We start from the raw sequence: 10526 nt of genomic DNA, 5'->3' as shown, positions 1-10526 counted from the left end.
TGCTGAAAACGGCTGATTTTTATTGAAGATTACAGGAATGTTACATACGTAGTTTGCCATACACACACGTAATTCTGCCATCTGCACCTGCAGACGCACGTCAGCTAATAGCCTTGTTAATGAAAGACCAATTCATCCCAAGGACATGCAACCTTGAGATGATCAGGACACATCCTGCAACATCCTTTGCTAACAAAGACAGTTGTTCTTGTATTGAGGAACTGAAGGAAGGAACGCTTTCACTCCCTTATGCAGCTGTTCAGCTTGAGCAGAAAAGGCACAGAGAGGTCTTTGATATTATAACAAGATTCCATGAAAAGGCATATAATAATGTATTTATGATAATATATAAGGGGCAAAAGTGAGAGATACATATTTAATCATATAAAAGAGCTTATAATAATATATGAAAGAGCTTATATGAGAGATATATATTTTCAATCCCCCTTTTGAACTCTTTTAAGAGTTCAATAAAGATATAAGAAATCAAAACAATAACACCAAATTCCATCAAAAAGAATCCAATAAGCAAAGTTTTTTTTTTTTTTTTTTTTTAAATACCAATACAAACAACCAATCAGATTACATTTACTCATCTTTCTAGCAGTAAACTAATACAAAAAACATGATCATACTTTCAACTGAACATGTTACAACATGTATGGATCGCATGCAACTCCATATGAGGGCGAAAAACCCTAATTATCATATGTTTATAGGGAAAATTCCCCCATGTCCCCCCATTTGTCATATCTCAATTTTGGGGCGAACACCTGTTGGCATAGAGTGTGCATGCCTAGGACATCAATGATCAACAAAAAATAAAACAAAACAAACAAAAAAATCATAAAAATGAACTGGTGAAGGGATGGTTACATAAATCACTGAACATTCTCACACTCTAACAACATCTTCTTCATCATGAGAGTCATCACTATCATCAGAGAGTTCCCCTCCCAAATAGATGTTAGGATTGGCTAGTAACAAGGGCATCTGGATAATTGGGTCAGCAGGTGGAGGGTGTAAAATATTACCCTTGTAAAATAAATGAGGGTGTTAAATACAACCCTTGTAGAATGTTCATAGGGTGGTTACTTCTTCCCCCTGTTGAGGACCCTTCACTGGCTCCAGGCAGCTGCAGGGGGTGATGATGTCATGATTCTCGTCCTGCAGGATGTGGTGGCAGCTTGGCATGCTACTGTAGTCAGCTACTTCTCTTCCTGGTTTTTTGGATCCTTTCTCTGGTTAGGCAGATGTCAGCTGCTTCTCTTCCAGGTTAGGCTCCTCCCGTCCAGCCGGACAGCGTGTGACGTCCTCTCCGTGATCCTGTATGGCTCGGTCCACCTCGGTTCCGTCCACTTCCTTTTGGTGACTTTTAGCAGGACCCAGACGCCTGGCACCGAAGACGAAGCCTCTTCGTGTGTGTAGTTTTGGTCCAATGAAGGCTTTCTCGACTTGTGCAGTCCAATTGAGCTTTGGCAGATAGTTGGTAGGAAGATTCACACTCCGGCCGGACCAGAAGTTCCCCGGACCGATCGCCTAGGGATTAGAGGTTATGCACAAAAATGTCCTAGCTCTTACTGACCCTAGCCTCTGATACCTTCAACATCAGACACATACAGTTACGAACAGCAAGCGCAATTAAAGGTACAGTGACATCACGACATGGACACACAGACACACAAACACATACACATGCACATACACAGAGAGAGAGGGAGAGAGTAAGAATGTGTGTGGGAGAAAGAAATGAGTGGGATCCACTTCGCCACCAGCATCTCCACCTGTGTCACAGAGAAAAATTACAAAGAAATTAAAACACAAAGCAAACAACAATAATTCAATGAGTATAAATGATCAAACTAAAATATACAACCATGCATGGGTTTTATAACAGTTCCGGCAACACTGGAGAGGAAGCCTTGTATAATGAATTCTTAAGATGTCCTTCATCAATTAGAGGTTATAGCCAAATTGTTTCAGGATCCTGAATTTGAATTTGAATTGGTTAATTTACTCAGAATAGTCCAATGTCTTTGTTGATGTTTCTCAAGGCTCGGCCATGCCCATATAGATAAATAAACAAACAAACAAGACAAACGCAGTCAAACACACGGTCCATACACGTCTCTGTGCCCTCACACACCAAGCAAATGTCAGACTGAAGCGAAAGTGTGAAATACTTAACCTAACGCTAAATCAGTGGAAAGAAAAAATAAGACCTAAGGCGTGTAATCAAATTAATCCAACAAAACTTCCCATAACTGCCGTTCTAAACTCATGTTGCGGTGTGATCTCTCCAATTAAAAATTAGGACAACCACTTTTACTATCAATTCAACCAAATAGTTTCAGGTTGTCCCTTACCTAAACTACCTGTCTTTCTTACCTTCTTTCTTTCTTTCTTTCTTTCTTTTTTAGGAACACTACTCGCACCAGAAATCCTAAGAATTAATTCACTACTTAAGGTTAATTCATAAATAACGAAACTGCAGTTACAGGTTTGTTTGTGCATAGTATTGGTAATCAGCAGTTTTTTTTTCCTTATCTCCTCATCTAGAAGTGTTTCTGTGCTACTCCTCCATCTATAACACAAGTTAGTATCATCCTTAAAGCATCTGAAATTAAGCTGCATTGCTAAATCAATAACGTGATTTGTGCTAAGAGATACTCCCCTATCCTCTTCCTTTTTCCAGTGGCGCTGAATGACAGATTTTAGATCAATTTAACGTTTTATCACTATTACGTTTCATTTAATTAATTTTGCTTTTTCTATCTTATTTTTGTCTATTTATTTATTTATGTTATTTACTTATTTATCATGCCATCCTGTGATGATAATCTTAAAGACTTTTTAGCCAATTGTCGTCAAAAAGGCCAATTAAAAATATTATGTTAAAGATTTCACAAGATAAAAATGTGAACATAATTTTTATCGAATGAGGGGTACAATTATTCAATATTTTTGTGACATTATTTTCTACGTTAGAACTTACAGCTGATAGAAAAATATAGGATCAGCTAGGTTTGGCTAGATCTGTTGGGAAACTCAACGGAGCTGAAACAACACTGTTGTCTCGGATGAGATGTTCCATGAATTATTTAGTCAGCTGAATGCCAAATTATTCATTTAATGTTTATTTTTATGCAATGAATGGAATGGGATGGAACGTTACTATAAACTGTCCGGAAATTTGCGCATGTTTGCTCGAAGGAGAAAACTGTTGAAGCCTAAAGCGTTCTCCTAGACTTATAAATAGACACCGTTTCCTTAACTAATGAAGATAAGTGATGACGCCGATGAATGACTTTTTGAAAAGAAAATAAGGCTTTACTGCATGTCCGCTGCAGCTGAGAATCCTAAGACAATAAAGATTATATTGACGTCCAATGGTGAGTTGGGCTGAAATCCAGGTTACTAATCCTATTATTTATTTATTTATTGATATTATTATTATCTTTTTTTAGGCTAACTTTCTCAGTTAACTATGTTCTACAGTAGTTTAGTAAATTTTCCACAGTTCTGACATTTCATCAATTCAACTGGTTGTTGCCAAAAAGCCTTGTTCATTACCTGACTGCAGCAAGCACTCTTTTACTGGGTGTAACCATAGGAAACAGTCTCTTTTGAGCCTCTCTTTGTAAGTCCAGGATGACCACCGTCATTGATTAAAGTTCACATGTTAGCACACATGCTCCCCCTTTTGTACTTTGTTTCATCAGCAGCAGGGCAAATAAGTTTCTGCCTCTTTGTCCATCTTGTAGTGCTCCCCGTCTTGATGTTATGAGTCACAGTTTTTGGTGAGGGCTTCCAGGTTCTCTTTGTATAGAAGTCAGAGCCAAACATTCTTTGCAGCTGGTTGTGACAGGCCCACCCAGTAAAGTTCATGCCTCCACAATGCACAGCAAACGTTTTCCTTAAATATGTTGATTGAGTTGAAAGGACAGAACTTTCTCTTTTACAAATCAAAATCAACGAAGGTTTCTAATATTTAGTCAACTTTATTGACTCAAAGGTAAATCTAGACTATTTCCTATGCACAATTTTTCTGACTCGTCAAATCGGTTCTACACAGGTTTTAAACTTTAGGCACAATCTATCCCAAATGCAAGATCCCTCCTTTCATTTTTTATTTATCTATTTTATTTTGGGAAAATAACTACCAGTTTTTAACTCAAAACAGCCTAGTACAGTTTCTAGCCAGGTTACAGGAAATAATACTTAGTTTATCTATTTTTTCATTATTCAGCATCTCAAAATCCAGCCATTAACGTTAATGGTTCTTAAAGTTGAGGTAAGACAATTATTGGATTTTGTTTTATAGCAAGATTTAACAAATATTTTATTTCCTGACTGATTATTTGTTAATTTTATGGTTTTCATAAAGATGATCCTGAGAGGTTCAGAGCTGCTTTTCGCAGCACCCTGTGCTATTTTTAGACCACGGGACTCTTGTGTGTAAAAGTGGGTGGAGTCAGGTCCCCAGGCTGAAACTCCAGTCATTCTCACTAAATCTGTCCGAGAGGAAGGATCTCCTGAATACCCTAACCAGAAGCCTTAAGGTACGTCCAAAACACCGAAAAATATCCTTTCTAAAGTCACAAATTGCTTAAAACTGCATGTTACACAGGAAAACTGTGAGAGCGAGGGAGTCCAGCTGACTCCACGGCCCATAATCAGACAAAATACTTCCTTTATAACCACAACCATACAACTTTTGGATTTTAAAGGATTTTCTTGTCCTCACACTAACGATAAATTCTTTTTCTATTGTTTCCACAGTCTCTCGAACTAAATAACCGTCTAGTAAAAACATGGAACGCACCCTGTTTCTCAAGCAGCTGCTCCCTCTATTAAAAACTGAATCATTCAGAAGATCCAGCGAAAGCAGCTCATGCAAGAAGACACACATTCACTCATTCACAAGGCACAGAGACATTCTTTGTTTGTCACAGTCTCTTTTTATTATTATTATTTTTTTAAGGTAAGTCAGTTCGTCACTTATTTATTCTCTCTCTCTATATATATAATATTTTAAGCACAGAATTTATTTAACACTGCACTGGTTATTTTCAGAATTTAATGCTTACTATGCTTTTAAGCAGGCCTTATGTAACATTAGAGCAAATCCAATTGCAATTTTTTGAGAGCGCTCTGAGGAATAGTTTATATATTTATTTTCTGCAGATCTGTTTTGATTTTACTGTTTAGCAGCTATATGACTATATTTCTAAAATAAAGCTGTCATTTACATCCTTACTTGCGTTTCTTGGTGGTTTTTTCCCTTTTTTCATCTCCAGGTCACTTAACCCCCAGATCGGGGTCACTCACATGCTGCCCCACACACCAATGATTATCACGCTTCTACACTACATATGTATATATGTATACACATATACATACATACACACATACATATGCATATGTTACTTTAAAAACCTTTTATTTATTAACTTATGGTGTTCTGTTCAAAGACTGATCAGAACAGGGTTGCAGAATTTGAATTTTGCGTAGCTCCAAACATTAATTTTTAGCACTGCAGTGTAATTTACATATACGAGTTGCAACTTTTTAAAGCTCTTATTTAGCTTATTTATTTATTTTCTGGTACCGCATCAGGCCTTCACACACACACCCAGCGCTGTACACTCACACACACACACACACGGAGCTCCCAAAACTCTGCTCTGCATTCTGCACTCTCCTAGTGCTGCACTTTCAATCCAGAGCCGTAAGCAGCCTCTTGCTGCGCCTCACACACACAGGCTGAACTCAGCTTACACACACAGTGAAGCTTGTCTACAGCTGTGCCTTTTTTCTCTCGATTCTGCAGCCTTCACTTCCCAAATCTTTCTCCAGTTACCTCTACTGTTAACATCTACCCCTTTTTTCTTCATCGCCTCTTCCGCTGACTTTCTCAATAAAACCTTATTTCTCGTGGCTTCAACTGGGCTGCTTGTCATATTTAAACATTGCTCATTTTATGCAAAAACAGCCAAAAGCACGCAGAAATAGCCAAAAGCACTGCTCTCTTCACACAGAAGCAGTCAAAACATTTATCATCTTATGCAAAAACAGTTACCTCAGAACATTTTTCTCATCTCATGCAAAAGGTCCTTGACCTTAAAAATCCAGGGAGCTCTCTTTTAGCCTCCCCTTCCCTTAACACAAAAAACCAGGTCCTTGACCTTAAAATCCAGGGAGCTCTCTTTTAGCCTCCCCTTCCCTTAACACAAAAAAAACCAGGTCCTTGACCTTAAAATCCAGGGAGCTCTCTTTTAGCCTCCCCTTCCCTTAACACAAAAAACCAGGTCCTTGACCTGTGGACTTTTAGGGTTCCCACACCTATGGATCCAGCCAAGCTTTATATAACCTTGTTATATATTCTATCCGCTCGTCAGCAAATAGTGTGGTCAGCCACGACCTGGAAATGGAACTTTAGGGCTACTCTATTAGCCCTGGGTCACCATCCCTTCATCTGTACTATTTCCTTTTCTCATTTACTCATTAAACCATTAGAAAAATCCTCATTTCATTTCACCATTAAACCATTACAAAAAATCTCTTATTCTTTCTGCACTTGTCTCCACTTTCTTCTCCAACTATTATTTTAGGACCTCAGCTACTATGATTCTGGACACAAAGGCTTTGGATAAATCCAATGAGCAGATTTTAGATAATAGGCTCTGCTCACCTTGTTTTCCACCGCGGTGTTCTGTGCCAAGATCGTTCACTGGGTCGGTTGGTCAAATTGTCCTCCAAAAACTCCTTTTTCTTCAAAAAGAAAAAATCCTGTTCGTGACGCCAAATTTGTTGGTCTCTCTTCCGTTAGACCAAGCACGGGTACGGAGTAGATGGAGTTAAACACCTTTTAAGTTGACAGAACGAGGAGACAAATGATCAGAAGTCCATTCACTGTTTCGCCGCTCATGAGGGGGAGAGTCTCTGCAGCAAGTCCCGCGACCTGCTCTTGCCAGATGCTTCGGACAGACTCTCGCCGTTCTGCTGAAAACGGCTGATTTTTATTGAAGATTACAGGAATGTTACATACGTAGTTTGCCATACACACACGTAATTCTGCCATCTGCACCTGCAGACGCACGTCAGCTAATAGCCTTGTTAATGAAAGACCAATTCATCCCAAGGACATGCAACCTTGAGATGATCAGGACACATCCTGCAACATCCTTTGCTAACAAAGACAGTTGTTCTTGTATTGAGGAACTGAAGGAAGGAACGCTTTCACTCCCTTATGCAGCTGTTCAGCTTGAGCAGAAAAGGCACAGAGAGGTCTTTGATATTATAACAAGATTCCATGAAAAGGCATATAATAATGTATTTATGATAATATATAAGGGGCAAAAGTGAGAGATACATATTTAATCATATAAAAGAGCTTATAATAATATATGAAAGAGCTTATATGAGAGATATATATTTTCAGTGGGAAACTAGTTAAATCAATACATTTACAGGTGTGCCTGGTAGGATTGAATGCTTTGCAAGCCGTGCCAGGGGCAAAAAGAGCCCTGAATTGCTTGGATCAGCACGGAGGAGTCTGCTGCCACTGAAAGTGGCACAACAAGGCAGGAATTGGAGTCTTATTTCCTGATATGTATGTTTATGTATTTGGACATCTTGCCTCAGATTGGCTAAGAGCAACACATCTATCTCTGACTTGCAATGTGGATGTTTTATGTCCACAAATAACACAAGCCTGGGGGAGGTTCTGTGTGGTGGTGTCACTAATGCTAACGGTTAGCTTTTACTAGTCCGGACATTCTCTGTTGTTTCCTGGACACTAAAACACCGACAGCCTTCCCGTCGTGAGACAAGATGGGTGATTCCATGAATCACATGACATGACAGTGTGACGTAGGTCTGTCACGCTTTTCAAATCATAGATTTTCACCGTCTGTTTTCCATCAAAGCTAATGCAGAAGTGTTGGAGACAATTTTCATGTTCAGCCTGCAAGAAACACCCAGAGTGACTGATTCAAATCAGGAAAAAAAATATTAAAAAACATTTTTTCAGTCAACCACTACTATAATTTCAGCAGAATTTGTTTAGAAAAAATAAAAATATACCTAAAAATACCACAATCAAGCCTGTTTCGAGGATGCATGACAATACAGTGTCCCATCATCTTTGAAACGCAGTAGCTCTATCAGCTGATCACATTTTAAAAATATATTCCACGTTATATTGTGGCATCATCCAAATCCATTAGTGCAGGTTCTTTATGAAGGTCTCCTCACATCTCACTCATAGTTGCTCTTTTGTGTCATTTTTCTGTTGTTTTTCTCCTTTTCCCTACCTGCTGCATTCCTCTGGAACAGCATTGATCATTCCCTCCCTGGTCTGCCGTCTCGGGTTTCTCTGTTGTCTAAACTCACAGCCCAAAAGAAACTCTGACAATCAATCACTTTAATAAATGAACTTACTTTTCTCTGCTGCTAATCTTGTGGAAGATTTCTTTTCCTCTTTTTTAAAAAACATGTTTTTTATCATTTTGCCACACATCTACAATCAGCCAAGTTTGAATTTGGATGAAATGAAGAATCCACCTGAGCATGTGGCAGCTGATAAAGAAACTGTTTAATCCCCCCACATACATGTGTGACGTGAGGAAGTATGGGTTTTCTGTGCCAAAGGTCGTATTTGCCCGGCTGGGTCAGAGCTGGGTCACACAGCACCTTTCACCCACAGATTAAGACCTTTGCCGCCAGCAAGTCTGAAGGACTCCACAACATCCAACACCTGCATCTCCAGAGGAAGGACTTCTCACACAATTTAGTCATAATAAAAGAGTCTTACGCTTTCTTTGTTTATTAATGCTAAATAATCATTTTATCACTTTGCTCATTATAAATGTATTTTAATCAAATGAATGAGTATTATGCTTTGGGTAATCATAATGAACTATAATGAATCAGTATACTTAATTAAATAATGTTTTTGAAGATGTTTAGCGATGACCTTCACATTCGCTCACACAGGTCCCACTTCACAGTAACTCCAAACACATTTGCTCTGACGCACAACAAGTTTGCTTTGGGAAGAGAAGTGGTTTCAGTAAGTTAGTGAGAACGAGATTGAGAGGAAAGAGAGAAGAAGTGTGGAACGAACACCACGGGGAAAGGAGCCCTGCCGGCTTCCTATTCTCTCCCCCCCACCCCCCACACTCTATTTCTGTCAAGCCAGACAGAATAGCTGAAATGCAACCAGCTTACGCAGACTCGTCCAGAGTCTTTGATTTCTGAGTTAATTTAAACTTGAGAAAGCGCATCTGCCGAATGCTTCAGCAATGTGTACCGAGGTCAACTCTGGACTGGACCGTCGCACACCTTTGTCTCCTCTGCCAGCCAAGGTGTGACCTGGATGAACATCCTCCGAGGTCTGGGTCTGAAAGAGGGTCCTAAGTACGGTGAGGCAGAAACCAATCGATAGCGTTCGTTTGCTGGTTTTCTAATAAGAACTAAAGTTTAACTCAAAACATCATTTTTCACTCATATTCACCTTTTCTCTCCCTGAAGCAATCTCAGACACCTGCATGCACGCATTCATAATTCCATTATTCTCAAATCTTAGCACATCCAACACAAGGTCTATTTGTGCAAGCTTAAAATATCAACTGTTAAAGATTGTCCAACAAGGTTGCCACTGTTGATTGTTTCCTATGATTGTCATTTCAAATCGTTAGTTTAAATGGAAGAATTAAAACTCTTAAATTTCAAACTTGTCTTTTCATTGAACTGAAACACAGACAACCGGATATGATCGTCAGTTTATCGTTGAAAACAATCTTTGAGTCGTCTTATCTCTATAAATTTGGTAATTAATTTTGTTAAAATTAATATTCCAGATTATTATGTAGAATGGTTCATCGTTCATAAAAGAGCCATAAACCATTACGCTACATATGCGCACACACACACACACACACACACACACACACACACACACACACACACACACACACACACACACACACACACACACACACACACACACACACACACACACACACACACACACACACATACATACATACATACATACATATATATATATATATATATATATATACATATATACACACACATATATACACACACACACACACACATATATAGACACACACACACACACACACACACATATATATATGTGTATATATACACACATATATACACACACACACACACACACATATATATATATATATACACATATATACACATACACATATATTTTATATAAATATATATATATATATATATATATATTTATATATATATATAAATATATATATATATATATATATTTATATAATATATATATATATATATATATATATATATATATATATATTTATATATATATTATATATATATATATATATATATATATATATATATATATATATATATATATATATATATATATATAAGGAGAAAAAATAATTATGAACAAGTTCGTTTTTGGAGCAGTGAACTTAGTTCATAATTAAAAAAATTGAACT

At 37.9% G+C, this 10526-nt stretch overlaps 1 long non-coding RNA gene across 1 annotated transcript; it reads right to left on the bottom strand.

The window, feature by feature from the left end:
- Positions 1–742: 742 nt before the first annotated feature.
- LOC139070679 (uncharacterized) lies at positions 743–10061 on the bottom strand. The gene is made up of 2 exons (XR_011521164.1): positions 6321–10061; positions 743–6255 (listed from the first exon to the last, which is right to left on the bottom strand). It is a non-coding gene; the product is annotated as an uncharacterized lncRNA (long non-coding RNA).
- Positions 10062–10526: the final 465 nt, after the last annotated feature.

The sequence above is a fragment of the Nothobranchius furzeri genome, chromosome 7 (assembly GCF_043380555.1).
Source record: "Nothobranchius furzeri strain GRZ-AD chromosome 7, NfurGRZ-RIMD1, whole genome shotgun sequence".
NCBI classification, from domain to species: domain Eukaryota; kingdom Metazoa; phylum Chordata; class Actinopteri; order Cyprinodontiformes; family Nothobranchiidae; genus Nothobranchius; species Nothobranchius furzeri.
Note: the sequence above shows the minus strand (reverse complement) of the source record. Positions and strands in the feature narration are given on the sequence as shown.